We start from the raw sequence: 6,306 nt of genomic DNA on the forward strand, positions 1-6,306 counted from the left end.
GATGACACTTTAAGAACTGCAGATCTAGTTTCCAAACCAGAATGCTGAGAGTCATCTTGGTCATTCCTTTCTTCTTTTTTCTGAGCTCCATGATTACAGTTAGCACTTCCTGAGTAAGATGATATGCCAAACTCTAAACTTTTACATTGCATTAACTCCTGTAATCCTCCACCAGCACTGTGAGATTGGTACTATTACTGTCATTCCTGCTTTCCAGATGGGGAAGCCAAGGCACAAATGTGCCCAAGATTCAGAGTGGAGTTTGATCTAGTGCCTCTGTGCTGTGCTGCCTCCAGTTACCACCTCATTTCCAAATTAATCCTCTTTTTTCCCTCTGCCTTAGTTCAGGACTCCAGTCTCTCCTCAATTAGTGCAGTAATCTCCTAACTGGTTTTCCTGACAGATGTTGCCCCTTCTAATCAGCCTTCTAATGTATTGCCAAAGCTGTCTTTCTAAAGCCCAGATCTGCCTACGCCACCACTGCCCTGCTATGGATTGCCTTGGGTTAAAGGCCATACCCCTTAACTTAACACACAAAGCCTCTGGCACCTGGGATGTCCAGCTGCACGCTGTTCTCCACACCACCCGCCTTCTCACTTGGACCTTTGCCCCTGCACCCCTCATTCTGCCCCCCCCCCCCACTGCTGCCTTCCCCCAGCTCGTTCCCATATACCCAATAGGACTCAGACACCACGTCCTCTAGAAAGCTGTCCTGCCCTGCATTGAGGTAGGGCTCTCCTTTATGCCCCCCGACCCCGCCTCCCCCGCCTCCCCCCACGCTTGCCCCTACCACTGCCCTTACCAGGCTGCAGGGAGCTCCTGGGGGCAGGGGCTATCTCTTTCATCACTGCAACCCTCAGATCTCGTCTGGGGCCTGTTGAACTGCAGCCTGCTTTGTGGGATGAATGGAGGGGGCAGCAGAGGCGTGCTCATGGGGGCGGGCCTCCTAACCACACTCCAGGCAAAGCTCCCTTTAAAGAGCTTTGCAGCTAGCACGTTGGAGGGATTAGCAAGGTCACGGCTGAGCGCTGCCCTCTAGAGGCAGAGCTGTTCCTTGCCTCTGGGATTCCAGAAGCACCGAGGAGTCTAGGCAGAGAGCGCCTGGCTCTGTGGGGGCTGCCGTTGGCCGCCGACTCAGGGGGGCCCTTGAGAAGGAAAGGATCTTAGGGTGTGAGAGCTAGAGCACCGTAGAGATAGCCGGTCCCGCTCCCTCAGGGTTCGTGTACTCCACAGTGCAGAGAACGAACAGGAATCACCAGGACAGCGCTGGAAATCCAGAAACTCTGGGTGGAGCTTGAAATAGGCAGGAGGGTGCAGGGTGGATTAGCCTGCTCTGGGCCAGGCACTGTTCTTGTTAACTGTGGGGAGTGTGGCAGTTAACAAGAAATGGTCCCTGTCCGCAAGAGCTTACCTTCTATTGGGGTAGGGGACTGAGAATGAATGGGTAACAATAACTATCATTAAGCACTATGGAAAAGATAAATAGGGTAATATGATAGAGGGGACTACTTTAGCTGTAGGGGATGGGGAGGGATCTGGGAAGGACTCTCAGAGGTGACATTTTGTCTAGTTCATTCATTAATTCAACAAACACTAGGACACAGTGGTGAAGCAAGCAAAAATTCCTGCCCCCTCAGACCTTAATTCTGGTGGAGCGTGGGCATAGAAAACAGCAAACATAAGTCAGATAGTAATGAAAACTAAGAGGAAAGAAAAAGCAGCATAAGAGATGTGATGGGAGGTGCTATATTAGATAGATGTTCAGAGAAGTCCTCTTTGGTGTGACGTTTGAGCAGAGGACTGTGAAGTGAGAGAACAAGCCTTGCAGATAAGGAGGAAGAACATTCCAGGCAGAGCAACATTAAGTCCAGAGAACCTTGGCATATTTAATAAACAATAGGGAGGTCAGAATGGCTGGAATGTAGTGAGCAAGGGAGAGAGTGGGAAGAGAGGCAGCAGGAGGGAGCATTTTTAAATGATCTGCCTGACTGCTGGGTGGAGAATAGACTCTCGCAGGAGATGAGTTAGTCCACTAGTGCAGTCCCGGGGAAAGATGATGGTGGCTTGGAACAGGGTAGGGTTGATGAGAAGTGGTTGCCTTCAGATTATGTACTGAAGGTGGAGCTGAAAGGATGTGCTGATGGATTAGATGTACCGGACAGAGACAACTCAAAGGTGAATACCTAGATGAATGGTTGTCACTTATCGGAATGGGGAAGATGATGGGAGGAGTGGCTTTAGGGCAGGATGAAATCAAGAGTTAGTTTTGAACAGGTTAAATGTTAAAACTTTCAGGGCTGGCTGGTGGTGTGGTGGTTAAGTTCCTGCACTCCACTTCAGCGGCCGGGGTTGGCAGGCCTGGATCCCAGGCACAACCTACACATGGCTCATCAAGCCATGCTGAGGTGGCATCCCACATACAAAATAGAGGAAGACTGGCACAGACATTAGCTCAGCGACAATCTTCATCAAGTAAAAACGGGAAGATTGGCAATGGATGTTAGTTCAGTGCCAGTCTTCCTCACCACACGCACACAAAAAAGATGTTAAAACTTTTCCCCTACATTTTATTTTTTTTTAATTTTTTTTTCTTTCTGGTTTTTCTCCCCAAATCCCCCCAGTACATAGTTGTGTGTATATATATATTTTTAGTTGTGGGTCCTTCTAGTTGTGGCACGTGGGACGCCACCTCAGTGTAGCCTGATGTGTGGTACCGTGTCCGCGCCCAGGATCTGAACCAGCAAAACCCTGGGCCGCCGCAGCCTAGCTCTCGAACTTAACCACTCGGCCCGGGGGGCCAGCCCCTCCCCTACATTTTATTATGAACATTTTAAACATTCAGCAAAGTTGAAAGGGTTTTATAATGAACACCCATATACCCACCACCTAAATTCCACCAACGTTTTGCTGTGCTTACTTTATCATAGTTCTATCTATCCATCCCTCTATCCGGTCATCATTCCATCTTATTTTTGGGTGCATTTTGAAAAAAATTGGCGATATCAGTACACTTCCCCCTAATACTTAGCATGACTAGCAGTAACAGAGTTCAATATTTGTTTAGGTTTTTTTTTTCTAAAAAACTTATTTTCAATGAAAAGTGCAAATCTTAAGTTTACATTCTTGATGGATACACTTGTGTAACCAAAACTCCTATCAAGTTATAGAACATTGCCATCACCTCCAGGAAGTTTCCTTTCCCTGTTAATCCCCACTTCCACCTTCCTAGAGGCAGCCACTGTTCTGACTTTTTTCCATCATAGATTGGTTTTACTAGTTCTATACTATAACTTTATATTATATATAAACTTTATTATATTTATATGGAATCAGACATATATGCTCTTTTGTGTCTAGCATCTTTCACTTTCTACAATTTTTTTACTTTCATCCATGCTGATGCATCTATCAGTATTTTGTTCCTATTTATTGCTGAGTAGTATTCTGCTGTATTCTTTGTTATTTTTTAGTTTTTGGCTATTATGAATAAAGGTGCTGTGAACATTCTTGTATGTCCACAAAAAGGTATTTTTTTTGGACAACATATTCATTTCTTTTGGGTATATACCTAAGAGTGGAATTGCTGGGTCATAGGGTAGGTATACGTTTTAATTTTATTTAAAAAAAACAAAAAACTGTCAGACCTTTTTCCAAAGGTCCATCAACAGAAGAATGGGTAAATACATTATGGTATAGTTATGTTATGGAATACTGTGCTGCATTTAAAATGAAGTAGATCGGGGCCGGCCCCGTGGCTGAGTGGTTAAGTCCGTGTGCTCTGCTTGGGCAGCCTGTGGTTTTCCCGGTTCAGATCCTGGGTGCAGACATGACACTGCTCATCAGGCCATGCTGAGGTGGCGTCCCACATGGTACAACCAGAAGGACCTACAACTAGAATATACAACCATGTACTGGGAGGCTTTGAGGAGAAGAAGCAGAAGAAAAGATTGGCAACAGATGTTAGCTCAGGGGCCAATGTTTAAAAAAAAAATGAAGAGCCACATGTATCAATATGGATACATTTCAAAAATATAATGTTTGGTAAAAAAAACAAATTGTAGATAGAAACATTCAGTATGATACCATTTGTATAAAGTTTGAAAGCATGTGAAACAAATATTACATATAGTTATGAACACCGTAGTAATAGAGTTAAAGCATGCTTTGCAAAAACAATCATCAATTTCAGGATAGTGGTATCTCAGGCAGGGGGTGGGAAGACATGGGATCAGAGGGGTTCATAATGGGCTTCGACTAGGTCAGTAAAGTTGTATTTCCTTGAAAACATCTGAAGCAAATACTGTAAAATGTTAAGATTTTATTAAGGTGGGTGGTGGATACACGTTCATTATATTAATCTCTGTACTTTGTGGTTCTCTGATTGTGTCTAAGGAGCTTCTCTTCAAGTATTTATTTCATTTATTAGCTTGGTCCCTGCTCTCTGCCTCTGTAGATAGTTGAGACTGGGCTGAACCCGGAGGTGGGAGCAGAGCTGCTCGCTCCCCTTCTGAGTCTCCCTCCCAGGGCTGCTGCGGTGCGCAGTTCCCAGTTCCGGAGAAGCTCCTTGGAGACCCCAGGAGGGGGTTCTGGCGGACAGGGCACCTTTGACCTGCTCCTGGCTACTACAACTATGCAAATGATTTCCAGCCCTTCCTTCCCACCTAGTTCCTAAATTTAGGTCTGTGATCTGCGCCAAGCTCTCCCTCCAATTCCAGGCCCAAACCCTACTTAAAATTGAGCTACATGAGAATATTTGGGGGCCGGCCCCATGGCCGAGTGGTTAAGATCGCGCGCTCCGCTTTGGCGGCTCAGGGTTTGGATCCTGGGCGCGGACATGGCGCCGCTCCTCAGGCCATGCTGAGGTGGTGTCCCACATAGCACAACCAGAGGCACTCACAACCAGAATATACAACTATGTAGCGGGGGCTTTGACGAAGAAGAAGAAAAAAAAAGAAGATTGGCAACAGATGTTAGTGTAGGTGCCAATCTTTAAAACAGAATATTTGGGGGCTGGCCTGGTGGCGCAGCGGTTAACTGCGCACGTTCCGCGTCAGCAGCCTGGGGTTCGCTCCCGGTTGCGGGTGCGGACGCGGACGTAGCACCGCTTGGCAAGCCATGCTGTGGTAGGCATCCCACATATAAAGTAGAGGACAATGGTCACAGATGTTAGCTCAGGGCCTGTCTTCCTCAGCAAAAAGAGGAGGATTGGCAGCAGATGTTAGCTCAGGGCTAATCTTCCTCAAAAAAAAAAAAAAAAAAAGAATATTTGTTTTGTTCCATTGTTTTGTAGAGTCAGGGCCTCTGTGTATTCGCGCAGTTTCCTTTGCCTGCCTTCTCTGTCACTCCGTCTCTAGCGGTTTTCATTCATTTCTATTTTATCTTCTTCACTTTTATTTCTATCCTTTGTCTTCTGCAGTGTCCCTTAGAGTGGTGTCTCCTCTCTCTTGTAATTTGGTTTTCGTTTCTGAAATGTTTTTGTATTTTTCTTACACTTACTTTCTAAACCTGCCCTCTCCTGTTTCCTGTCCTGTCATCCCTCGCTTTCCTTCGCCTGACCATCCCTTGAGTTGTTTCTGCTTTGTCAGCTTCCTGCAGAGCTACCACTGCCCCATTACATTTTTTAAAATTCAAAATATGATTTGGGGTTAAAATTTTCTTTTGCTTTGTGGCAACGTTTCTCTGATGAGTTTCAGTAGTCTGCAGGAAAATGTTGCTACTCCTTTTCAGATTTTTTTCTGACCGTACCTTTGTATGGATGTTTTTCTTACAGTGCCTTTGATTGGATGTTGAGTTACAACTTTTCATCATTCAGTTTTGAATGATTTGGATTTTTCTAAACCAACTATTAGCAAGAGAAACCTGTATGGGGGTGGAGAAGGTTTCCTCAGTGAGCTTTCCCCATTTCTCACCTTAAGGGTTTCTTCCTCTGTCATTACAGTGATGTATACTTTCTTTTTTTTTTGTTTTTAAAGATTTTATTTTTCCTTTTTCTCCCAAAGCCCCCCGGTACATAGTTGTGTATTTTTAGCTGTAGGTCCTTTTAGTTGTGGCATGTGGGATATCGCCTCAGTGTGGCTTGATGAGCGGTGCAATGTCTGCGCCCAGAATCCGAACCGGTGAAACCCTGGGCCACCAAAGCAGAGCGTGCGAACTTAACCACTCTGCCGGGGGCCGGCCCCTGATGTATACTTTCTTAATGTTGGCGCCTCCTGGTAGCCAGGCCTCCTCTGAGTTGAGGATCCTAACCTCAGCTCCTACATCTAGTCTGGAGCTTCCCTCGTTCCTTCTCCAGCCACTAATTCTGAG

Source organism: Equus caballus, chromosome 9 (assembly GCF_041296265.1).
Source record: "Equus caballus isolate H_3958 breed thoroughbred chromosome 9, TB-T2T, whole genome shotgun sequence".
NCBI lineage: Eukaryota > Metazoa > Chordata > Mammalia > Perissodactyla > Equidae > Equus > Equus caballus.